Source organism: Carassius carassius, chromosome 24, assembly GCF_963082965.1.
Source record: "Carassius carassius chromosome 24, fCarCar2.1, whole genome shotgun sequence".
NCBI classification, from domain to species: Eukaryota; Metazoa; Chordata; class Actinopteri; order Cypriniformes; family Cyprinidae; genus Carassius; species Carassius carassius.
The window spans coordinates 23,911,006-23,921,191 of record NC_081778.1 but is presented as its reverse complement, the minus strand read 5'-3'; positions in this window follow the sequence as shown (position 1 = coordinate 23,921,191).

Sequence of the window (10,186 nt, the reverse complement as noted above, 5' to 3'; positions counted from 1 at the left end):
CCCTCCTACTCATAAGTTTACCTTTGCAAGGCAAATATTTAGCCATGTGTGTTTGGGGGTGTACCTCAAATCAAGCCATGATGTGTGGTCCTTGGGTTTTGACAGATGCTGACATTCAGTCAAAGAAGAAAGCAACCAAAAACTGGTGTCAACTGGTGACTATTTGACTATATTGATCATACTCTGCATGGATGCACAAATTGTGAGATATTTGTTAATAGCATTATGATTATGTGTGCAGTGGTTATCTGTGGTTTGAATGTCTTTTTAAGGGTAATATTAATAGGACTTGCACTTAGTTCAGTTTTCTTTTCAATTTTAACCTCCCACATTTTAAGGGTGTGTGCTGGGAGTGAATTGGACATATGAAGTGCATCAGCACTGCTTATTTAAGACGGGATAAAAGAAGACTTCCTCACTGACACCTACTTTGTAAATATAAACTGGTGACCAAACAGAAATGATCATATTAGGCAAATGTTTTAGGCAAACAGATAGTGTTTGATTATGTTCATGGATGTCCATGTGGTTTTGACAGACAGCCCCAAAATTGATTGACTCTGAATCTGATCTAGTATTAAATATATTTAAGGATACAGACAAAATTTACCAATGCAGACTTCATTTGAGCAGTCAATATCACAGTTTTGACAGAATCTTTGAGCCAAAAGAATCAGTATTGGTTGAAGTAATATATCACAAAACCTAAATGGGTTATTTAAACAGCCCGTGACTAAGAGGTCAAAACGAATTCATTTCACTTCCTTTTCATTACTCAGAATGTAGTTCAGCTGTCTGACACATATGATAACTATTAAATATACGATCAGCAGAGAGCAGTTATGACCATTTTTACAACACCTCAATGGACAAAGCATGGGAGGAAGAGAGCTTTAGTGCCAGCTTTGTTTTCCAAGCATATTCTGATTTGTTACAGTCTTCTTTTCGCCAGTGTTTTCATGATTGTGGCTTTTATAGCATTTCTGGCCATCTGTTAACTGTTACATCAGGTTGGTGTGATAGCCAAAACAGAAATACACAAGGTCCTATTGTTTTGTGTTGTGTGTCTTCCACTCGCAACACAGACACACAAAACGGGTGTTTCAGCATGTGCAACTATTAGCTTCAGTGTTTGCTCGTCTACATTTACATCAAGAACTTGCTTAAGATAAGCAGTAAAGTCATGATATCAACGCAGAATATAGATGCATGCCAGAGACAATCTGGAACAGTTTGTCATCATACATCTGACATGAGTTTTTTCAAAGAGATTTTTGGAAAGAGGAAACTGGTATGATCCAAAATTGTAAATTCAGACACAGTTACTATTATGCAATACCACAAGAAGTGAACTGTGCTTAACGTAATGGGGGGAAATGTATTTTAGAGAGTATAGAGATGTAGAAAAAAATATTATCACATTAAAATTGTGGATTTTGAGCAGTTATGTAACAAAGAGTATTATGGCAATCTATATAATGCCAACAGGGCATTTTGGAATGGGATAGGCCTGTTCTGTTCCTTTGGTTTTAGTCCAACCAGATGAAATTCTAAAAAGAGATTTTGGACATTTTGCTCTACCCACATGGAAAATATGGGACTTTATTGCTTGCCTAATGAAAACCATATCATTTGAATGCTGCATGTTTTGTAGTTCAAAACTTCATCAGCCAAACTGTAACCTCCAACAGTTTTGCATTCTGATTTCCATTCAATTACAGTGAACAAGGACTGAGGCTGTCAAGCTTAAAAAAGAAGCAAAAACACCATAAAAGTATCATACAAAATTGTCCACATGAATATATGCACCATAGGAACCATGTATTATAAAACCATATGTGGAAGATGACCATGAGGAAAGATGCCAGATAATAATAAACACTACTTTCTGATTAACTTCTGGTAAATCATGTATCTCAGAAGTCAGAGTCAGAATTAAGAAAGAGATTTATGATGGAATAGGATGTAGAGATGGACTAAGATGGGTGGTATCAAATACATATAAGGGTTATTGCACATATTTATATTGCACAATGGGGCAAGCATTTAATTGTCCATGAGGTAGTTTGCCTTGGGGAAGAAACTTTTTTTGTGTCTGGCTGTCCTGATGTTAGTTGCTCTATAGTGCCGGCCAGATGGCAAAATTTCACAAAGGAGATGGCTTGGATTTGAGGGATCCAGTGTGATTTTCTGAGCCCTTTTCCTCACTCTGGATATATACATTCTTGAAGACTCAATGAAAGCTGAGCAGAACTGTGTTTTCTGATCTCATCCAGCTTTAGCACATATTGCCTGGGGACATGTTCAATTTACAGGTGTGTCCTCAGTGACACACCATCAAAACACAAATCAAACAATATAGTCAATATTTAATGAGTGTATAAACTTGTCAAACTGCAGTATTGCATTATATAAACTGATTTCATTCTTTGATTAAACAACTGAAGGTGCTTTCATAATCAAGCTTCTCCATTAAACAGTTTTATTATTTTACAATCGTCTCTCTTTTTATGTAAACCATGTTTTCCATGCATACACATACTTAATTACATGCATTATATATACTGTAGTTTTAATGCCAGTATTAAAGCTCTAAGATTGCTCAATCTCATTGCAGTACTCTTTTGTTTCCTATCCATGGCAATGCACACACCTTTGATTGTCAAGCCCAAAAAGGATTGTGAAGCAACCAATTGCACAAGACATCAGAGGAGGTGACACAGCTATTTTCAATCTACACCGAACAAAATTATGCATATACAAAATTAATCACACCTGTGTAATGATCATGCTGTCTAATCAGCCTCTTGATTTGCCACAATTGTAAAGTGGATGGACTATCTCTGCAAAGGAGAACACAGATTTAGACAGATTTGTGAACAATATTTGAGAGAAATAGGCCTTCTGTGTACATAGAAAAAGTCTTTGATCTTTGAGTTCAACTCATGAAAAATTGTGGCAAAAAACAAAAGTATTGCGTTTATAATTTTTTTCAGTGTATTACTATGTTCTAGTCGCTTCCACTGGGTGCAAACCATCAGTCCACACTGGACGTCTGCCAGTGCTGATGGAAGAAATCTGAGAGTGTGGCACAATCTCAAGGTTTTTATCATAGTGTAATTAGAGTCATCAGGGGAAAGTGATGATGGGACAGATCAAACTAATGCACATTATATAATGCTTTGTAATCAGAAAAGAAAAGTTTGAGTGTTAGCTATATTTCTCATCATTAGTCTGTGCTAGAAACCATGCATTTTAATCAAGATTTGTAAAAGTTAGCAGCTCTGCTAGAAAAGTGGGTTGCTGGAATTCAAGAGAGAATGATTGCCAAGCTGCATGCATTCGAACATTGTTTGTCCAGGAACTGGAAAATATTCATGAATCTTCTAGACAGTTGACATTCCTCACCCATTTACAGTACTTCCTGTCATTTAGAAGTGTCAGCTTTATTAAATGCACTGTTTAATATGTTGGATAGAAAAGCTCTTAATGTCAAAATATGGAAGGGAACATGAATGACTGTGCAACAGTAAGTCAAGGTGAGAAGGTAGTGAATATCAACCCAAAACAGAGTATTCAACTGTTTCAGATACCAGTTACTAAACGGTCATAAATTTGCAGTAAGTTTTCAGTACTGTTGGCATTAATGATATATTCACATTGTTAGTGGGGCAACTGTTTATACAGTGAAAAACATCTGTGCATGAATGTTTGAAAGGAAACTTGATTATGACAAATAAACTGAAAATCGAGTCTGTCCAGGCACCAGTGATATAAAGTCCTTGAGTAATTGTATGTTATTACTGTACTGAAAAACTATAAGTCATGTTCTGCAGATTCAACAGTACTAGGTAAACTGGTTTCAGTTTAATAAGATTTGGTCTGCTGTCCATTTGTGTTTATACAGCTTGCTTTACACAGTTTGTATATCAAAGTTATTTAAATGACAAGATTACATCCATTTCATCCATTGCTAAACTTAAGAAACAAATTTTAACTTTATAGATTTAAATAGTAAAATAATTTACAGTTAAGTACTTATGTACAATTATTATTATTATTATTATATATTTTTTACTTTCAAACAAGTATGTTTTTTAAGTATGTTTTGACTTTAATGTAACACTTGTTTTTAACTGAACATTTTTGACAAAAATTTAACTTGAACTTAATATAAATAGTTTTATATTCTTTAAATTATGTAAAAAAAAAAAAGAATAATTTCAGTACTTTTTACACCCCTAGCACATATGGGAAAGAACCAAAAAGTTGCTTTCCACAGCCCAGAGCCCAAAGCCACAGACATTACGGATGGAAATTAATCATTTTAGTACTGTTGTGTAAATGTCCTAAAACCCCAAAAGAAAATGACAGAATTCCTGTTAACACCAAAGCACAGCAGCATTTTTTAAAAGAAAGGGAGCTTTGTGTCAGCCAGCACCTTTTCATTTAAGCAAACAGCCTTGTTTGTCAACCAGAAAGAAGGTGAATGAAAGCGAGTGAGCCCTCCCTAGACTGGCTTCTGTCCTTGGCTAAGTATGGGTTTTAAGCCTCTAGTTGCAGCTCACTGCCAAACATGCAGACCTAAATAGACTCCTAATATAATGCAGTGCAGCCCACTCATAAAAGAAGAGCCCTCACGGAGACACACATAACAGGTGGGTCAGTTGGAGTTACTGGTAAAGAGCAAAATTTGTGTCAAGAATAGACTGTACAGGGGGGGGGCTTTTTGCAAGTGGATTTTTGATTAATCAGTATCTAAGCAATTTCAAGGGAAGCTTTGAGCTAAAATGGGGTCTGCGAATATTTGACCCCACTGACCGTGAGTCATTAAGAGTCAGTCCAGAGGGACGGCTGCAGTCAGATGAAATTCCTTCCCTATCATGATTGCATTTATGCCTCTCTCTAATTCAATGAAATAGGATAAAACAGGCTCCTGGAAAAAAGAGACAACTCTTGCATGGCCAACCATGCAAATTATGCATAAATGTAGTAAGTTTGCCCGACAAATGAAAAAGTCAGGTACTTCTGATTGATTGAAGATGCGGCGTATGACTTTAATTGATAAAATTCTTAGCACTGTGTGTTATGAAGATCTCAGCATGTGCTATTTCCCCCAAAACACCACATCTAAGGATGATGATGCGCTTTTCAAAATAAACCAAATAAAATGACACAGCAAAAGCCTCAATGTTATCTGGGAAGAGCACCAAGAATGCTCTTTTATTTTGTGATTATGAAGCCCATTCACTACCAAATCGGCAGTTGTTATTCCTTTGGATGTAGAGATGGAGGTGTATTTGACTAATAAATGTGTGCCCACAGGCACATAATGTTGAAAAACATGGCAAAGCCAGCTGCCACCCTCTCTGAAGAGAGCTCCCTGAGCAACATGGTGAGTGCATTTGAGAGAAAACAGCAGCTGAGGAAGAAAACTGCGTGTAATTCCCCAGACGCAGGTTAATCCACCTGGCTGCCGACATATTTGTGATCTGTTATTTCAATAAAGAAAGTTACAAGCAAGGCCTCTCCAGCTACTGAAGTACACAGGGTGCTTCACAAAAGTGAGGCACAACAGCTCTTTGAAAGCAGTTTCAGATTTTCACAAACGTCCTTCTCAATCCCAGCCCCCAAGACACCAAGGTTAAATTTAGCGCCTATGCTAATCCACCCCTCCCATATGCCATTTTCCCTAGCACTGTCAGTTAATATTTACAGCTTGTTAAAAGTCTCACTTACAGTTAACTTTCCAACATAGCAGCAATGATTCCAGAGGGTGGCTGGTGCTGATTGGGTTAACAAAATCGGTCAATCGCGGCATTTAAATATTTTGTTTAATGACCACTAAAATGATGTCCTACACAGCTGTGCTGGTTTCAAGCAAGTCATGTTGCATTTCTCATATCATACAACAATTTAATCTCTATTTTTCATGGCCATTTATTATTTATTTAACAAGCAGCCTTGTAATTAGCGGGATAATGTTCAATTTAGCCGGTCATAATTGCAAAATAAACCCCTTCAGGGTGATACAAGACCTACACGTGGCGCCTCTAAGAAAGGTTTTAAATTTGATTGCTAGCTGATTAAAAGAAAAACTCATACCCCTACAAATAAATGATTCTGCTTTGAAAAGTAAAAGCTTTAACTAATATAAAATGTCTATATTTATTGGTATTTTTCTTTGGATTTAAGACCCCCCTGTTCAAAAGGTCATCTCCTTTACCATAACATGATATCAGCAATCAAAGAATGCTATTTATATGTGTATCACGAACTCTAGACCTTGGCTTTGTAAACTGACATTCAGTCTCACTGCAGGGACCATTTACAGCTCATGTAACTGATATTAAAGAGGGGGTCAAACCCTGCACCGCAAATTAGCTGCGACTCTTTTGAACTCTCAATGGCTAGATGCTATTATAAAAAAAAAAAACAATTCTGCACAAACCATGGTATGCACCACCATATTATTCAACCATCCGCTTCACAGAAGTATCAGTAGTCTACTCCTAAAACACTTGACTTGACCCCACATAGACTATACAACATTAGGTTGTATTTACTGTATGAAGTGTTTAATTTTTATTTGACTGTTAAACTCCCTCAAATGTTGGACTAATAAACTCAAAGCATGAAAAAGCATGAGACCAGAACCATACTTTACACAAGTGCTTGGTCGAAGCATTGACACACTTGCGTATAGTGTTTTATGCCATGGACATTCTCGTATTCGTGCCAGATTTAAAAGGGTGGAGTATCACCATGCATAAAAGTGGTGGCATAAAAGTGCCACTTTATGGAGATTTTATGTGATTTTCACAATCACTATCCTCTCATCCCTTATACATGTCCTCATATGGACAAAAATACAGGTCTGTAATGACATGAGGGACCCTGAGTTTCAATGACTCAGGGTTTAAGCTTTAAAGGCATGTTTAAGAATGATTAACTTAATACTTTAGAATTCAGAATTGAGACAAATAGCTTTTGTTTAGTGAACATTAACAAGATTCAGCTGAAAACAACAGGATGATGTCCATATGTCAAGCTGTCCCTGCAGACACCATAAAAAAAAGAAAAAAAACAACAACCTTCAAACATTTAAACAACAACATCAAAAACAACAAGAGAGTACAGATGACTCACTCAAGCTTGGTTCTCTAACCCAACATGCTATTGGTGCAAAAAAAAATCTGGAGTTGGAAGGTTTGTGGGAACAACAGGAAAACAAAACATGAGTTCTGCTGTGTAGCAAAAAAAAAAGCATTTATCTGTTAAAAGGCTGAATGAGAGAAAGCGATCATTTTAATTACACTGCAAAGGTTGCGGTGGGTGGCCATCACCACTTTTGGGTTGTGACACTGTCCAACTTTGAATTTCAGCTGATGCTTCAGGCAACTGACATTTTGGTGGAGCATGTGTACTGTAGGTTAAAGGAACAGGCTGTTCTCAACACTCTTTCGCTGGGATGGTGGGTGGGAGGAGGAACTAGGCACACTCTACTTCCTGTGTAGACAGACTCTGCTTTAGACCTTTAGAGCCAGAGAGACCCAATCACAGAGTCTGCACCCATACAGCAAGTCTGGAAACTGTGAACCAGCACTAAATTTGAAAAAGTCGACATGGTTAGACTAAAAGCTCTAAGATGGGGCCAAGGCATTAAATGCCTGCTGCTGACACGTGCCAGTCCTGTGTTGCATCTTTAAATCAAAGGGCCAGAAAGGAGTGAACTTCGCATTTCAATCATTAAATCAATTTTGAAAAGTGTTAAGTATTTAGATACTAGAAAATTAAGCAGCTACAGAGTTTCTGGGAACTCAAAAGTTATGCCGATGTTTAAATAGAATACAGGAATATAGGAGGTATGTATTCTACTTAAACATCTTTATGTTTAAACATCAGAAACTCTATAGCTGTAAATGCTTCATTTTCTAGTATTTCATACTAATATACAGAATATATATATATATTTATTTGATCCCCTGCTTTTTATTTTTAAGTTTGCCCACTTACAAAAAAATGAAGGGTCTGTCATTTTTATGGTAGGTTTCTTTTAATGGACAGAGATAGAATATTGACCAAAAATAAATAAATAAAAATCCCATTATATAAAGGTTAGAGATTGATTTGTATTTCAGTGAGTTAAAGTATTTGATCCCCTACCAACCAGCAAGAATTCTGGCTCCCACAGATTGGTTATGAGCCCATGTGGAACACAGATTAGTCCTGTCACTTTAAGAAGTTTATTTCAAGTTATTACACACAAAATATAGAGCACTAAATATTCTTGCAGTAGTGCTAAGTAAACCAAAACTTTCATTTTCATAATCCGCATGCAAACATGAACAACAGTAATTATCCAACGTAAATAACATCCTGTTCAAAACGGCACTTCATGCAGAATATTACAGAATTCGGGACAAGTTTGTGTTCAGGGTTGGCCGAAACACATGGTTGTAAAACCACTGTTCCTTGACCAGCTTTCCTTGCGGATGTAAACATTCAAAGGATCACCTTTTCCAGTCAAATATTGATGTTCCATGGACACATTTTAATTAGCAGGCTATACCACTGGGATATGTACATTTACGCCCAGATGATTTGCATTAATAACAAGTGGCTGCTCGACTCACAACAATGACTCTCAGCAATTAAAAAAAAAAAAAACACAGTTCAAGAATATAAATAGTGATATAAAGCATATGCTAATTAATTATCATCAAATGATTACATTGACATTTATTAATTAGCTAGTCAGTGGTGTTTTGTGCATCATATGATTCACTGAACTTATATTAATAATATGCAAGCTACACTGCACAATTTATGTGTCAACAAGTGAATATATATTTAGATACATGTTTGAATGAACCACTTGGTCTCTAGAGTAATATGTTACCAGAATCTCATCAACCGTGACCTCGCACGTGCACAATAGTTGCTCTGAGGGTGTGCAGCTGTTCTGTGGACTAGATTTGTGCTTGCTGTGTGACTGACTGCTTGGCAGTACATTTAAAGTTCACACTTGATGATTGTTCACGAATATATGGGCACACACGCTGTGAGGCTGTACCATTCGGTATAGAATTTTATAGAATTCAGTGTAGAATTTTAATATTGTCCATTTATCAATTAGCATAACAGGAACATTTAATGTAATGTAAGCATCTACTTAGATTTCAACAATCTACTATACGCGCTGGGTTATTAGTGCACCAAACCACTCACTGAAAACATAAAAACACAATGAAACTCATTGTAGAACATATTTTCCTTTGGATCATGGACTAGCCTACATCTTGAGGGTAATACAACGTTCCAAGGGTTTACTTCCATTACTTTCAGAGAAAGAAATGTTAAAGTAAAATCAGTTTTGAAACAGATCACATCACTCTGTTTTCTTTGTGGATAATTGTGTGTTGTTTGGTCCACAGCCCTCTCACAGCCTGTTGTTAAACAGATGTGTTGCCTTAGTGGCGCGAAAATTTTCACGTAATCGTGCTGCTCGTATGAGGAGGTTTGCAAGGTACCAGCTGAAGTGCAGCAAGGACTTTGCAGCTGCACTTTTGGAGCGTCGCAAAACCGTGACACCACGCGTCCTGTTCCATGCTCCAGCACGGTTAGCGTTTACACTGCATGCGAACCGCGCCCGAGTCCAACTGAACCGTGCTCTGGCCCACCTCTTCCAAGCGGGCCAGGGCCGGCTAATCGGTTCGGAGCACTCACACTAGTCAAACGAACCGCGCTTTGGTGGTCAAACGCACTCGGGCACGGTTCAAACTGGCTAGTGTGAGTACACCTTAGCCTAATCAACACAGGTGGACCATAATCAAGTAATCAATCCCATAGTATAAATATCGCTGACTTCTGTAAAATGACCGTAAATAGGCAGTTTCTCTCTTTATGAACCTCACGTTTATTCACATCCAGCCATATACTAGTTCACATATACTGATTTCCCCCGCGTCATCCCCCGACACGCCCCTGATGATTCACGTCACTCAGATTTAAAGTAACAGTGTTGAAACCACCATACACTATATCACATCACATGACATCTCCCCCTTTTTCTGAAAACAAAGTCTGCTATTCTCTTCTCCTCCCCCTTTTTTTTTTTTTTTTTTTTTTTTTTTTAGAAAACCCTTGACAGTAACTTTATCATACATAACAAACAGCATGTAAT